Source organism: Rhipicephalus microplus, chromosome 3, assembly GCF_043290135.1.
Source record: "Rhipicephalus microplus isolate Deutch F79 chromosome 3, USDA_Rmic, whole genome shotgun sequence".
NCBI classification, from domain to species: Eukaryota; Metazoa; Arthropoda; class Arachnida; order Ixodida; family Ixodidae; genus Rhipicephalus; species Rhipicephalus microplus.
The window spans coordinates 23,044,081-23,059,221 of record NC_134702.1 but is presented as its reverse complement, the minus strand read 5'-3'; the positions used below and the strand labels follow the sequence as shown (position 1 = coordinate 23,059,221).

General features: G+C 50.8%; 1 protein-coding gene across 1 annotated transcript in view; it reads left to right on the top strand.

Annotated features, from left to right (window-relative positions):
• Window positions 1–1,039: 1,039 nt before the first annotated feature.
• Window positions 1,040–15,141, top strand: part of LOC142802701 (uncharacterized) — a 44,714-nt gene continuing 30,612 nt past the window's right edge. Inside the window, exon 1 of the mRNA XM_075887676.1 lies at window positions 1,040–1,175. The gene's annotated coding sequence lies outside the window, so the exon portion shown is untranslated. The remainder of the gene's footprint in view (window positions 1,176–15,141) is intronic.

Here is a 15,141-nt window from a genome sequence, read left to right as displayed (position 1 = left end):
GGGGTTTTCCTGGTGCGACATTTGATTACAATGATGTGCCACATGCGAGAACGAAGCTTCCCGGATACGGAACAGTGAGTAGTGTTTCGGGAGCCAAGACTGGGTATAATTATAATGGAACGGACAATCTGGCAGGAAGTTCTGGGCTGAACAGCGTTCGTAGGACGGGACCGAAGGGCAAGATACTTGCGGGTGACGAGATGTACCACACAGAGGCAAAGAATCCGTCACCAGGTTCAAACCAGGAACACCTAGTGGCCATCGACTCGGCCGGCCATCTTCGTATGCCAACTGCGACCGAAAGTGACAGAAGGAACTCATCCTTGCATCCAAAAGCACGTGTCTCGAATGCGCTCCCCGTCGGATACGCGAAGAGCGAGGCTAATACCTTCGCCAACGCTTTGTCTGCAATGCCAGACAACTCAGGAAGTAGGGGATGGACCGAAGGTTGGAGAAGCGCTAGCGACCCACGAACGCGACAAAGCGTGTCTAAAGATCGTGCCTACCAAGCACGCCAGTGGCATCAAGGTGGGAAAAATAGACCGGGTGTTCGACGAGAGCTCGGTGAAAGACCCCTGTTGAATTTCGAACCCTCAGTCCCCATAATTCACCGTCGAAGGGAGAGGGAATTTCGAACAGCTCCGCAAGGTCGCAAAAGACGACGGCAACACCGAGCCTTCTCAACAAGGTACACTGCCACAAGCTATGTACAGGCCAGATACGCAAAAGAAGGCCACCTGGGAAGCCTTCTGAAGGTCCGACCATGAAGGCACATCCCACAGACGTCACACCATTTGCCAAAAAACGTCGGGAGATGACGTCATTTGGTTCTTTCGATCTGCTGCATGCGCTCAACCGCATCGCCGACGAATTCACGAAGATCCTCGATAGGAGAGAACAGAGGGGCGATCAAGATCGTATCTACACCATCATCGCTTCCGACGATGAGCTGATCGACGCAGACAAAGCGATAACGGGGATAATTGATAGCCAAGGTTCTTCAGCTACTGCTACCGAAGCTGATGGGATCAGAGTTGAACAGGATGCCAAGAACATCGGTCGTTTGACGGACCCAGGAGATAAGGGTGCCACAGTGTTGCCCACTCGCGACGAAGCTGACACGTGGAAACGTCCTGCAGAAGAAGGAAGACCCCGTATTTGCAGCGCCAAAGCAGGTGAGATGGCTTGAGCAACAGGGAAACTGACATATTGTAGCGCTGAAGCACATTTGCACCAGAAACACAAGATGATGGTGCAGGCATAGAATATTTCTTTATGGTACAGGCGCTGTGTTAATGCGCTTCAGTGCTACGATATGGTACGTAGCAAACACGGACTCGCACAGCGACACGTTATCCTTAGGCACTACAGTTAAACCTCGATCTAACGAAACCCAATTTTACCATGATTGCCCGATATAACCAAGAAATTTCTATTCCCCGGCAAATACCTTTAGAGGTCAGTGTGTTCTTCAACCTGAATTTACGAACTAATCTGGCGACGAAACCCCTATTAACGAAGCTTCTTTCTGAAATAACTGAGTTAAAAATCAATTATTACTTTTTAATTTTGACCTAGAGGGGTTTTCTCTCAGGCGCATTCTCCAACACTGCCGCATTAAAATATGTAGGCGCCTTAGTTACGCAATCAGCCTTAGTTTTACGAGACTGCGCGCCACGCCCGTGCACGGAGCAACGAACTCGGCAGTCGACAGTGCTTTTTCGTGTACCGGGCGGGGCTAGAAGCACTGATTGTTTCGTGCTTTGTGCCACAGACAGCAATGACCATTTACTCACATCTTTCTCACAAGGCGTGCTGGCACAGCCACTATATTCATTTAACTGCGCCATGGAAGATTAGTAGCCTGTCATAGCTTCACGTGACTGCCTACTTGGCCCTCATCGTGCGGAAATGGTCTCCGCTTTGTGTGGGCTGGCTCCGAGGGCTTGTTGATTGATTGATATCTGGGGTTTATCGTCCCAAAACCACCATATATGATTATGAGAGACGCCGAAGTGGAGGGCTCCGAAAATTTCGACCACCTGGGGTTCTTGAACGTGCACCAAAATCTGAGCACACGGGACTACAACATTTCCGCCTCCATCGGAAATGCAGCCGCCGCAGCCGGGATTTGATCCCGCGACCTGCGGGTCAGCCTCCGAGTACCTTAGCCACTAGACCACCGCGGCGGGGCTCCGAGGACTTTTTAGACTCGCAGACATGGGTTGCGGGCAAAAAAAAAATGTCGTGGTGGCTTTTGGGTGTCACGACGCTACAATTTTAAATGTGGAAGGTTCGAAAAAAAAAGACTCAATTTTACGGAATGCCTGATAGTTCGTGCGCAATTATCAATTGATTAAATCGGGTCTAAGCTGTAAGTACAAAAGTTCTGACGATTACGACATTGGCTTTAAGTTTGTGGCACCACGTTCAGAAAAGAAGATATTCTTGAAAACCTTTGTTGAGGTCATCAGTCGAAACAAAAATTTTCTTGTCTTTCTTCATGAAAAGTATTTTTGGCCCCGTATGAAGCTTTTTGTTGCAAAAATTGCTAATCAATTGCTTTCCTACTGTAACAACAGGGTTGATTTTGTCGTAGCAGTGTCAATCTCTGTGTTAAATCATGTGCCTTGGAGTAAAACAATGCCAGCTTTGTCGGGGCCACGGAGGAGTCTTCCTCCCACAAGATGTCAGTCTTCATATCCCCGTTATTCTTATTTCAATTGGTGTTTGGCTATTTGTTGTCATCTGGAACTAAGGACGATGTGAAAAATAATGAACTTTTTTTTCGTTAAGGTATATGTGAAAGTTAGTTTTATAAAACATTATGCTCGGCGAGGTGGTGCATAACTTTTGGGAACATTAAAGATTACAGGACAGACGCTATATGTGAACACCTCGCCGCACACATTCTGCCTTTGAAGTGCAATGAACTTATAGGAGGGCGGCATCCATTCGTGGTCTCGCAGTTCCAAGCGAAGCAACCAGCGGGCTTCACCGCTAAGATTACGGAGGCATCACCCCCTTGATCGCACTCTATGCGATTACCGAAGAGTTGCTGAGGGTTTCGACGCCAGGAAGACTTCCACGCAGTATCGAATCTCAACATTATGTTAGCAGTGTGGCAGTTTGGGCTAGTTGGTATGGCATGACGATAGTTATAGCGCAAGAACAGAACGACCACAAAGAGACAAGGACACGAGCGCTCGTGTCCTTCTTGTCTCTTTGTCGTCGTTCTGTTCTCACGCTATAACTATTATCATTATGTTAGCCTCACAAATTAGCATACCCAACACATTGCAAGTCCATGCTATGCTCCCATGTTAGCAGTGTGGTAGTTTGGGCTAGTTGGTATGGCATGACGATAGTTATAGCGCAAGAACAGAACGACGACAAAGAGACAAGGACACGAGCGCTCGTGTCCTTCTTGTCTCTTTGTCGTCGTTCTGTTCTCACGCTATAACTATTATCATTATGTTAGCCTCACAAATTAGCATACCGAACACATTGCAAGTCCATGCTATGCTCCCATGTTAGCAGTGTGGTAGTTTTGGCTAGTTGGTATGGCATGATGATAGTTATAGCGCAAGAACAGAACGACGACAAAGAGACAAGGACACGAGCGCTCGTGTCTTTCTTGTCTCTTTGTCGTCGTTCTGTTCTCACGCTATAGCTATTATCATTATGTTAGCCTCACAAATTAGCATACCGAACACATTGCAAGTCCATGCTATGCTCCCATGTTAGCAGTGTGGTAGTTTGGGCTAGTTGGTATGGCATGATGATAGTTATAGCGCAGAACAGAACGACGACAAAGAGACAAGGACACGAGCGATCGTGTCCTTCTTGTCTCTTTGTCGTCGTTCTGTTCTCACGCTATAACTATCATCATTATGTTAGCCTCACAAATTAGCATACCCAACACATTGCAAGTCCATGCTATGCTCCCATGTTAGCAGTGTGGTAGTTTGGGCTAGTTGGTATGGCATGATGATAGTTATAGCGCAAAAACAGAACGACGACAAAGAGACAAGGACACGAGCGATCGTGTCCTTCTTGTCTCTTTGTCGTCGTTCTGTTCTCACGCTATAACTATCATCATTATGTTAGCCTCACAAATTAGCATACCCAACACACTGCAAGTCCATGCTATGCTCCCAGACTCGGAAAAAATAGTACCTATTGAAATTGAAGCTTTTCCTAGTCGGGGAGGCTTCCCGTCCGTTAGCGTAGAGCTGGTCACAGGGTCTTGCAGCGTGGAGAGTGTACAAGCTGGTAAGAAAGGAAGGGCTACGCCGCGCCAATACAAAGGAGGGTGAGGCTCTGCGAAAAGAATGAACCAACCAGAGGCGCATATATCTCGACGAGGGTGAGCCTGATGGAAAAGGATGCATGAACTTCGCTGTTTCAATTCCGTTCGCGAAAATATTTCCCAAATCTAGGTCCCCGTAGTGCTTCGACTGTTATTGCGTATACTTATTCGTGTGTTCCAAGCCTCACACAAAATCCGGATTTTTTTTTTTCTGAGCTTATTGTTAACATATACGAGAGTTTCTCTCGTACGATAAACACGTTCAGAACACAAAAAATATATTTTAGATTGATATGTGGCGTTCAACGTCTCAAAACCACCATATGATTATGAGAGACGCCGTAGTGGAGGGCTCCGCGAATTTAGACCACCTGGGGTTCTTTAACGTGCACGCAAATATGAGCACACAGGCCTACAGCATTTCCGCCTGCATCGGAAATGCAGCCGCCACAGCCGGGATTCGATCCCGCGACCTGCGAGTCAGCAGCCGAGTACCTTAGCCACTAGACGACCGCGGCGGGGCAATTTATATTTTAGTGTGGCTTTTTGGTTACAATACGAGACGAAGAACGACAAAGAGCAGGCACATATCAACTATCGAGTTTATTGCACAGAAAGGAATAAAAAAAAACACAAGTAGGTCGACTGCGCACACGTCCTCACATTACAGACGGTTGTCACATTTTTCGAGAATGCTGATTTCACAATCAAAGTGATAAATGGGGCGGAAATGCAACCATCGTTTCAGGTGATCTTTGATTGGCCTGCGTGAAGATGACATGCGCGCTATGGAAACATGTTTACGACCACATGGGCGACAGTGATCAGCCTTTTGATTTGCGTTACCCTTCGTCACGCTCCCGGTGTCTGATCTTTTGATTTTATTTTTTTTTACAAAGGACCACCGTTACACTGCTCGGTCGGGCTAATCCACTTCGGCCCTCTACCTCGGGCACTCTGTAGCTACTTCATCGTTTACGACTCGGTGTATTACGATTCGAATAAGAAGTTCGTCCAGGCAGTCTCCCGAGGTATGTGTTTGTCCTTTCGTTTCGCGTTAAGAGGCAGCGTCACAACAATTTAATAACATCTGATGAGAACAAATATAGGCTGCTCCGTTCCAAAAAGGATGTCAACGACGACAGAAATACAAAAAAATGGCAGATCCCACGTATACAGTGGGAATTGATAATATGCGAAGCACGAATAAGGAAGGCTTATATGTCACTTTAAAATCAGGACAACGTTACGAGGTGGAGGTAAATGCAGCGTACATGACTTCCGCGTCATGATTATCATGTTTGGATGTGTCGTTCACCTTCGCCATCAGTTCACGTCACGTGATACCAAATTTAGTATAAGTGGAGCTAGCGAAACGGCCGCGAGGCTGCTATTAGCGTGGTATGTTATTTTCGTCTTACATGACACGCGTGTCAAGATTTTCATGTTTGCCCCAGTCATATATTTCGTCGTCCATTCGCGTCACTTAACACCAAATTTAGTATACGTGGAACTAGCAAAACGGCTGCGAGTGCATAATGATGGTAGGTGGTAAAAACCATTTATTTCAGAAAAAGTCTACTAGAGAGTGCTGACGTGGCCCATCGGCGTGCTAGAGTGGCAAGACCCTATTCCGGGACGCCAGTGGAGCTGGAAGCTGCCCGTGCGCGCTCCACCAAAGAGCGTTGTGCAGCCAAGGTAGAGCAGCCGAGCAGGTGCTCCTCCCAAGCCTCTCTAGTTGGGATAGGAAAAGGGGATCAGAAAGGGACGGGATTAACTGGGCACGATGCTACGACGTGATATGTGTCGGCGAGCACATGACAGGTCGAGCAGGTGCCATTGATTTCCGGCAAAAAGTGCCTGGCGACCGCCGGACTGATAAAGGTGTTCGTCTGCAGGCGACGTAGCAGTCGTTCGTCCGCTTTCTCCAAACCACGTGCGGGGTCCGGGTAGAGGCGGCGCGAAGCCCGGTAATAAGCCAAAATTTCGCGAAAGCGCGTCAGGTTGGTATTGCCAGATTCCGTCTCGGGACATGGAGGGGCAACGGCCCGGACAGGAGAAGCGCGGGCAGCGGCATTTGCCGCCTCGTTGCCGGGCAGGCCCGAGTGGCCTGGGGTCCACACTATACGAATGGGATGAGGGTTAAAGCGCCAAGAGGCTGCCTGTAGTAGGCTAGCCGCCAGCGGAGCAATGGAACCCTGAAGGTACTGAGAACAGGCCGAGCGTGAGTCCGTCAGGATGGTGCGTGAGGCAGGGTGAGAGGCGGCCAAAGCTATGGCAACCTCTTCAGCGTGCGTTACTGTGTCTGCTCGAAAGGAGAGGCCATCTACGTGTTTGCCCTCTGTAATCACGGCAGCCGTGAAGTGACCCGAGGGGGAGGGACCCGAGACGTCCACGTAGAAAACACCAGGACGATCGGAGTGTCGCGTATGAAGGGCCGCGGCGCGTGCTAGTCTACGGCCAGGATGGAGGTCAGGGTTTATATTACGGGGTAGAGGTTCCACCCATAGCTTTTGACGCCAGAGCTCTGGTACCGGCTGCAGAGGGTCTTGGTCAGATATCGGGTTAAGGCCAAGTCTGTGTAGAAGACGGCGCCCTGAAGGCGTCTGCGACAGTCGATTGATTTGGTTAACGCTATGAGCTTCGCGCATCTCTGCAAAGGTGTTGTGTACCCCCAGATCCGTGAATCGGCTGTTGGAAGTTGCAAGAGGTAGGTCCAGAGCGTGTTTGTATACTGAACGAAGAAGGACGTCCAGCTGGTGCTCGTGTCGACGACGCAGGCGAAGGTAAGGCAAGGCGTAGAGGACGCGACTGGTCACAAACGCGTGGGCCAATCGGAGGGACTGAGACCTGCGGAGGCCGCCGCTCTTGGTAGAAACTCGCCGTATCATGCGGCTCACCTGTTCGCTGGTGCGTCTGAGGCCTGCTATTGTGCCCTTTGGATCCAAGGACGATGTGAGGTGAAGGCCAAGAACCCGAATATTTTGCACTGACGGGATGGGCCCGGACGGAAGAAAAATTTGAGGCGGTGGTAGCGGAGAGACTGAAAGAAGAGCCGATTTAGCTGGAGAGCACTCCAGGCCGCATGAACCTGCGTAGGTGTCCACCAGAAGGGCAGCCTTTTGCAGGCGTTCTTCGATTTGCGCTAAGGAGCCGGTGTTGGTCCAGATTGCGATATCGTCCGCATATAGTGCGTGTTGTATTCCCTCGACCTCGCTTAGAAGAGAGGGGAGGTTCATCATCGCCAGGTTAAAAAGCAGAGGAGACAGGACTGCCCCTTGAGGTGTACCCCGCGTGCCTAATAAGTACGGGCCGTGTTCGGTAGAATTAAGGCGAATGAAGGCGGTGCGATGTGATAGAAAGGCGCGAATGTAGTTGAAAGTCTTCTGCCCGCAGTTTGTGGTAGACAGGTTAGTGAGTATAGTGCTGTGTTTGACGTTGTCGAACGCCCCGCGGAGATCGAGAGCGAGCACGGCTTTATCGTTATGGCGCATAGTAGTCGGCTCTATGATATCGTGTTGAAGCTCGAGCAGGACGTCCTGCGCCGACAGATGCGGGCGAAAGCCAAACATCGTGTCGGCAAAGGTGTTCCTGGCCTCCAAGTAGGCGGAAAGGCGTTCGCGAACCATGGTTTCCATGAGTTTGCCTGCGCAAGACGTAAGTGAGATGGGTCTCAGTGCCTCAATACTAACGGACTTTGCCAATTTGGGAATGAATGTCACGACCAATGTGGTCCATTCCGTTGGAAGCGGAGAACCGTCCCATATCGAATTTATAAGCTGGAGTAGCGAGAGGTGTGCTTGGTCGGGAAGATTTGCCAGGAGCGATACTGTGATTCCGTCGCGTCCAGGGGCCGTGCCCCGTCGCATTTTCGTGAGTGCAAATCGTAAATCAGAAAGCGTGTATGGGGCGTCCAGGTCGGTGTTAGGGGCGCCGGATTACGTATATGCTGGGCCTGTGGGATCAATTGTGCGGCAGATGTAGCGGTCACAAAGTTCTCGCGCGAGTTCATCCGTAGTGCCCTGAAAGGCATGCAGAACACGGTGAAGCTGGCGTTGCGTTTCTCCCCTGGTGGTGGAGGGATCGAGAAGGCTTCTAAAGAGTCGCCACGCACTCTTAGAGCTCATATGGTTTGCAGCCTTCGAACAGGTGTCTGCCCAGTTAGCATCGGAAAGTTGTGCGGAGTATGCGGCCGCCTCTGCAGTGAGCGTCTCAATGCAAGCGCGAAGTTTCCGATTAAGTTTGTTGCGTTTCCAGCGCCTTGTGAGCCCGCGGCGAGCGTGCCAAAGATGTAGGAGGTGTGGATCGATTGCAGGAGTCAAATTAGAGGTTGCAAGGGTGCGAATGTTCGCTTGTTTCATATGAAGAGCGTATGATGCCCACGCTGCATATTCGGTCGAGGAGAGGCCGGCGGGGAATGGTTGCATTCTGAACTGAGTCCAATCGGTGAGACGGGCTTGGCCCCAGTGTTGGCGCATTTTCTGCCGCGGTGTGAACGAAATGCGGAGTAAAAAGTGATCGCTGCCTAGGTTTTCGCCTAAATTTTCCCATGTAGCATCGCGGATGTGACGGGTGAGGGAGAGGTCGGGGCATGTGTCTCGCGTGACCGAGTTGCCGGAACGTGTGGGTTGTGCCGGATCGGTAAGAAGCGTCAGGCTCAGCGAGGAAATGAGCTCCTTGAGCTCTCTGCCCCGGGCCTTCTCGTAGTGGTAACACCAGTGAAGGCTGGGGGCATTAAAGTCCCCGACAATCACCAGTGGTTGTCGGGCCGCTATACGCAGTGCCCGAAGGAAGAGATGCGCAAACGAAGCCCTCGCAAGGCGAGGGGGACAGTACACGTTTAAGATATGTATTGATGGTTGGCCCCTCCGCTGAGACAGCACTGATATCATGCAGTAGTCGTAAGGAAGATCCAGATCGAGGTCGATCTGTATCGCCGTGTAAGCTTTATGCACGAGGAGGCATGTGGTGGTGCCGCCTACATAGGAGCAGTATCCAGAAAGGGATGGAGCAGGGCCAGATTCTTGGAGCGCCAAGACGGCCGGCTGAGAGCCAAGTGAGCTGAGGAAAAGGGAAAGATGTGAACGCTTTCGCCTGTTCCCGAAGCCTCCAGGGTTCCACTGTATGATCTCGAATTTAGACGCAATGTTTGAACGGGACGTACGATTGGTAGCCATCGGGACTGTCCTAGGTTTTATATTTGGTCCTCCATGTCCCGCTCGGAATTCTCAGAGGCAGGGAGGGGCACGGAGGCCGGATTGTCCGACGGCGGGGTGGTGGTAGCCACCTTACGACGACGCCGTGGAGCTGTACCCTCACTGCTCACCGAGCAGGAGCGGGAACGCGATGCCTTGGGTTGAAACTGGGTGATTGCCCAGGCTTGAATAGCCTGGGTAACCTCTACTACTATGCGTTGGACCGAGAAGCTGGTGAGGAGGTGATTAATCGAAGCTTCGACGAACGTGAGGCGTTCCTCTACGCGCGGGGTGTGCTCTTCGCTAGGGAGAGTTTGGTTAGCGGGCAAGAGAACCTGAGGTGCCCCAGGAGCCTCAAGAGCTTCTGGAGCAGATGTGGCATCGGTTCCGAGTGCTGGAGTACGCATGGCTTCTTGAACCGGCGGTTTAATGGGAGTGGACTTAGCACGAAGACTAAGCTTGGACGTAGCTGGCGTAGCCGCCTGGACAGAGGAGGCAATACCGGATGGCCTTGCAGTACACTGTTGTTGGGGTTGAAGTCGCTTATTTAAGAGTTCGAGTTGTTTAGTTAAAAGAGAATTTTGCTTTTGAAGTGCCGCAACTTGCTGGCGAAGGGCCGCAAGTTCGGGAGAAGGAGGATCGACAGAAGGGGGTGAGAGAGGCTTAGAAGCAGCTTTCCCTGTCCAACTGCTCACCTGAGGTACCGCCACTGGTGCTTCGAGCGGTGGGAATGCTTGAGTGTTGGCGTGGAGTGGTGGAGCCGAATGATGCAGGTTTGTGCTGCTGTCTGGCTGTGACGAACATGAGGTGGTCCCTCGAGGAGATGTTGAGGGCTGCTTGCGTTTCCGATATTTTCGGTATTTTGCCGTGCAGCCACTGGTCCCAGTCTCATGGGCGCCGTGGCAGAGAAGGCACTTGGGGTGGCAGTCATGGGCATTGAGACCTGCAGGTGCGGGGGTTCCACATTTGGCACGCTGGGTTGGAGCGGCGTGAGGACACTGAGGTGGTCGATGACCGATGGTACCGCACTTGGTGCATACAGGGACCGTTTTCTTGTAGGCGCGGATATACGTCGCCACGCAGTGGTAGAAGAGGAAGCGGGGTAACTTCGTGCCCTCGAAAGTCACCACCGCCGCCGCGGAATCTCCGAGTTTGCGGACCGCAAGGATAGTACCTTGAGGCCAATACAGTTCAGACTTAATCTTCTCCGGGCTTTCAGCAGGGTTTACATTGATGACGCCCTTGCATGTATCCCCTGGTGCCTTGGCGTGGCCTCGAACGGGCAGCTGCTGATCCCCCACTTGCAGCTGGAAGTCCCCGAGGAGTCGCTGTGCCATAGGCAAAATGGTGGTGCTACAGACCAAGATGTTCTGTTCCCAGATTGGCCACACTTGAATTTGCGTGGTAGTCTGGTCGCCGAGGTAGCTGCGGATGGCATCGCCCGCGCGATCGGCCGGGACAAGTGTGTGTAGCTCGCAGGGAACGCGAGGTTTCACTACTACGATGTAGTCGTCGCGAGAGAGGCGAGGAGTCTGACGCGGACGCCACTTGCGTTGCTTCGCTGGCTGCGAGGACGGAGCAGAGGTAGGCACACCACCGGAGGGATGGCGCGCCGGCGTTCCTTGCAAGGCTGGGGAATGGCGGCCAGCTGTGGCGTCTCGTTGTTGTTGAGACGCAGATTTTGATTTGGCTTGCTTGCGTTGCCACAGTCTCACCATGCCGTCGAGGTATTCATCTTCTGATGGCATAGTGTTTACGGAGGATGAAATCTCCATGGACAGCATTTGGCTTGAGGTAGGATCATAGCCCGTAACCACGTTAGCGGCCGCCATCGCCGGGCTGAGAGCCCTTAGCGAGGCGGCGTTGTAGCCGGGAGTGAAGGACGTCCCTCAAGTTGTCAAAACTGGACCCACCTGGACGAAGGTGTTGTCTAGGTGAAGCAGAGAACTTGGCGGTGACGATAAATCCAAGTTTCAGGGGTACCAAGGTGGATGTCCGCAGAAATAGCATAAAATCTACGGAGGCGATGTGGAGTGCGTCCGTCACCATCGAGCGCTCGCAGCGCCCCCCTGCATAATGAAGGACCCAATTATATACTGCAATGTAGCGTTTACGCGCGCGCATGCTGGGTGCAGCGACGCTACGTTAGCGAAACGCGAGCGCTCTATAGTCTGACGCCAGGCACGGCCAGCGTCCGTCGGCGCGGCCCGACGGCAACAGGCGTGAAATTCGCACCAATGTGTTACCCAGACAGCACTGCGTCTCCCTCTTTTCGTGACAGAGGGACGCCGGACAAGATGAAACGCGCATGTGTCAAAGCAACGCAGCGCGGCACACACCTGCGAGTATATGGCAGGACCGGTGCCTAGCATGGCAACACCGGCCTGACGTGACAAAGTGAACGCCGGCGAGCACGCGCACCGTGTCACGTCGAAATGTATTGGCGCCTTGCTTGTGGCACGTAGCCAAGTTCTCACATGACACGCATCTAGTGATTATCATGTTTGCACCAGTCACATACCTTCTTCATCATTGACGACACGTAATACCAAATTTGGCATATGTGAAGCTAACGAAATGGCCGTGAGCGCATCATGAGTGTCATGTTTTCATGTTGTTACATGACACACATCTCATGTTTATCATGTTTGCACCAGTCGCATACCTTCGTCATCCATTCACGTACCATAATACCAAATCTGGTATATGTGACGCTAGCGAAATGGCCGCGTATGGATCATGAGTGTGGCATGTTGTCATGTTGGTACATGACACGCATGTCATGATTTTCATGTTGGGGTCTGTCGCTTGTGTTCGCCATGAAATCATGTCATACCATACCAGTTTTGCAACATGCCATGTGAACAAAAGTACTGCAAGAGCTGCAGGACCATGAATCGTAAATCATGACATTCATAACACACGTCATAATTTTCATGACATGGCTAGTCAAATATGTTCTTCATACAGTCATGTTATGCCATACCAAGTTTGGTATCTATACCATTATCGAAACGGCCAGGAGAGCTAAAAGTCGTAGGTGGTAGATAGATAGATAGATAGATAGATAGATAGATAGATAGATAGATAGATACATAGATAGATAGATAGATAGATACGCTCAATGTCGCTGAAGTTCACCAAGAAATGCTTTGCATTTAGAAGATACCGGTTTTTCGTAGCTAACGCTAGAGCATAGGTCGAATCCTGCACTCTTCACTCACCTTAATGTACGGGCTTTTCGCCAGGACTGTACGTTGATTCACGCTCAAGTCACTTGGCTCACACCTAAGTCACATTCATGTAAATATGTCTGATTGGGCGAGTTGGTGATTTATGATTACTTGAAATGCGAGCGTGTAACGTAGGCAGCGACTAAGTATAGCAAGAACGCGCTCATCCTTGTCTAACCTGTCTACGTTACCGTCAACCTGTCTACGTTACGTCCTCATATTTCAAGTAATCACATTATCCACTCTCAATTCGTACTTAAGTCACTTGATGTATCATTGATCCGCACTTGGTTTGATTCCTTCTTGATTCACTTTGTTCTGCGCTGATTCACGTTGTGTTCATTCTGAAGCGACATTGTACTTCCATTAATTTGGCCTCCTTTTGTCCGTGTTTAACGTCACGAGAATTTCGGCATTATTCGTGTTCATGACGCTACTGGAAGCCACTGATAAAAAAGCATGGTTGAGATATGCTTTCTAGGTGCTGCAATGATCCCAGTTGCTCAAAAAAAAAAAAACTTCCTTATTAGATGCGAAGCAGGTCTTTCACTCACGTGTGTGACGCAGTACTTACGTGCGTCGGTATGAACGTGCCGCAACGTATTGCCCTTGTCGCAGGTGTTGGAGCGGTGCGAATTAGGTCACGCCGCAGCTGCGCGTTGCCGTCGCGCTTCCCTCGCATGCTTCCCTCGCAGGTGCGTGCTGACTTCACTCTCTTCTTCACCTGTCGCGCGCTCACCGCAGCGCCCGCAGCTGCTGCCTTGCCCGTTCGCGCGCAACACCTGCCGCTACAGCGACCGCCGCTCGCTACACCATCGACTCATTGGTTCACGCACAACAAATCTAATGCGCGCCTACCGTACGCATTGAAACATGTATGTACGTGTCACAAGACCTACGCCAGCCATCGCTTCAAGCAAACCTTCCAGCGCTCACCGCAGCATCCGCGTTAGCGCCGTTTAACCCGTGACGCCACCCGTGTGCAACGCTAATGCTTCGCATCCCACCAGGGTTCCCTTTGGGAAGATGGTGTGGATTTTTATATATGTACTCGTTGAATTAATTTTGATTAATTATTCTGACATCGTATTGACCCTCATCTTGAACCAACTTATTCTGCGATATCCTGTGTATCCAATATAGCTCTTAAGTTGATCACAAGCACCAATTTCAGTCTTTAGAAGTATTTTCACAAATATTTGGAAAACTGGAAGTAAATGAAGTATTTATGCTGGGTTAACAGGTTCATATACAAGCGAAGAAAATGGGTCTGTTTTGCGCTACGAAATAACGAAAGATGGGTCGACCCTGTCAACACAACCTAACGACCCCTTGACCACTTATTTCGTTATTGTGTTTCGCAAAACAGCCACATATTTGTGGCTTACACATGAACGGAAGTATATAGCCTATACCGGAAGTACTCGGAGGAGAAAAAAAGAAGGGTCACTGGTTGGTCAGACCACTATAATAATGGGCGGGAACTCAAAATGAAGACTGACGAGCTGCTTAATCGACTACGGAGCTGCGAGCGATACTAGCTGCACACTTCACTGAAGACCTCAGGGTTACAAGGCGTGTCATCAAGCAAAAGCGTGCGTACACCTTTGCTGCTTCGAAGGTTCGTGGAGCGAGCTGCCAGACAGCGATGACCGCGTCAGGTTCGGACCTCGAGTTCTGCTGGTTCTCGACGCCGACCAGACGCGGGCCCTGGTCTCGGAGTTTCCCGTAGCCATGGCGTTCACCGCCAAGGTGAGGGCCCTGATCCAGGAGGGTAGCCTCTCGGGACTCGCTTTTGACCTTAGCCTGGCGACAGACTACGACGCCCGCTCGCGTGCCACGCTTCTCCAGCTATGCATAGACACGGCTCATATGATTGAATGACTATTAATTTACTCGATCGTTAGAAGATTTCTTAATCGATTGAGGCTCGCTCGTCGATGCAATATTTAGGATCGACAGGACTAATCGAATCACTGACTGTATGAACATAGGCGTGTGCAGGGCTTTCACTTGGGGAGGCGAGGGAGGGGGAGGCACAGCCAAAAACTTTGGGGGGAGGGGCGAGGCGGGTCAACTGTGCTCTATATATGTTCGTGCGTATGTATATGTGAGAGCGTACACGTACACATTAAAAATTGAAAAACTATTTGATGGGCATGGGGGTAAAACACCGTACCTACACTCCTCGGCTACGCCAACGGAGGACAGGGGGAAAGTTTCGTTTCATACAAGATGTCTAACTTCATCTCAGTATTTGCCCCAGTTTGTATGCCCACACCCTAAACTACAAGCTTCAACTCTGACTCGTGCTCGCGGGCGTCCTAGCGCCGCGTTTTTGGCTAGCTTACCGCTGGAATGCCTACCGCGCTATGGAAGGGAGCGTGTTCTGGTTTATGAC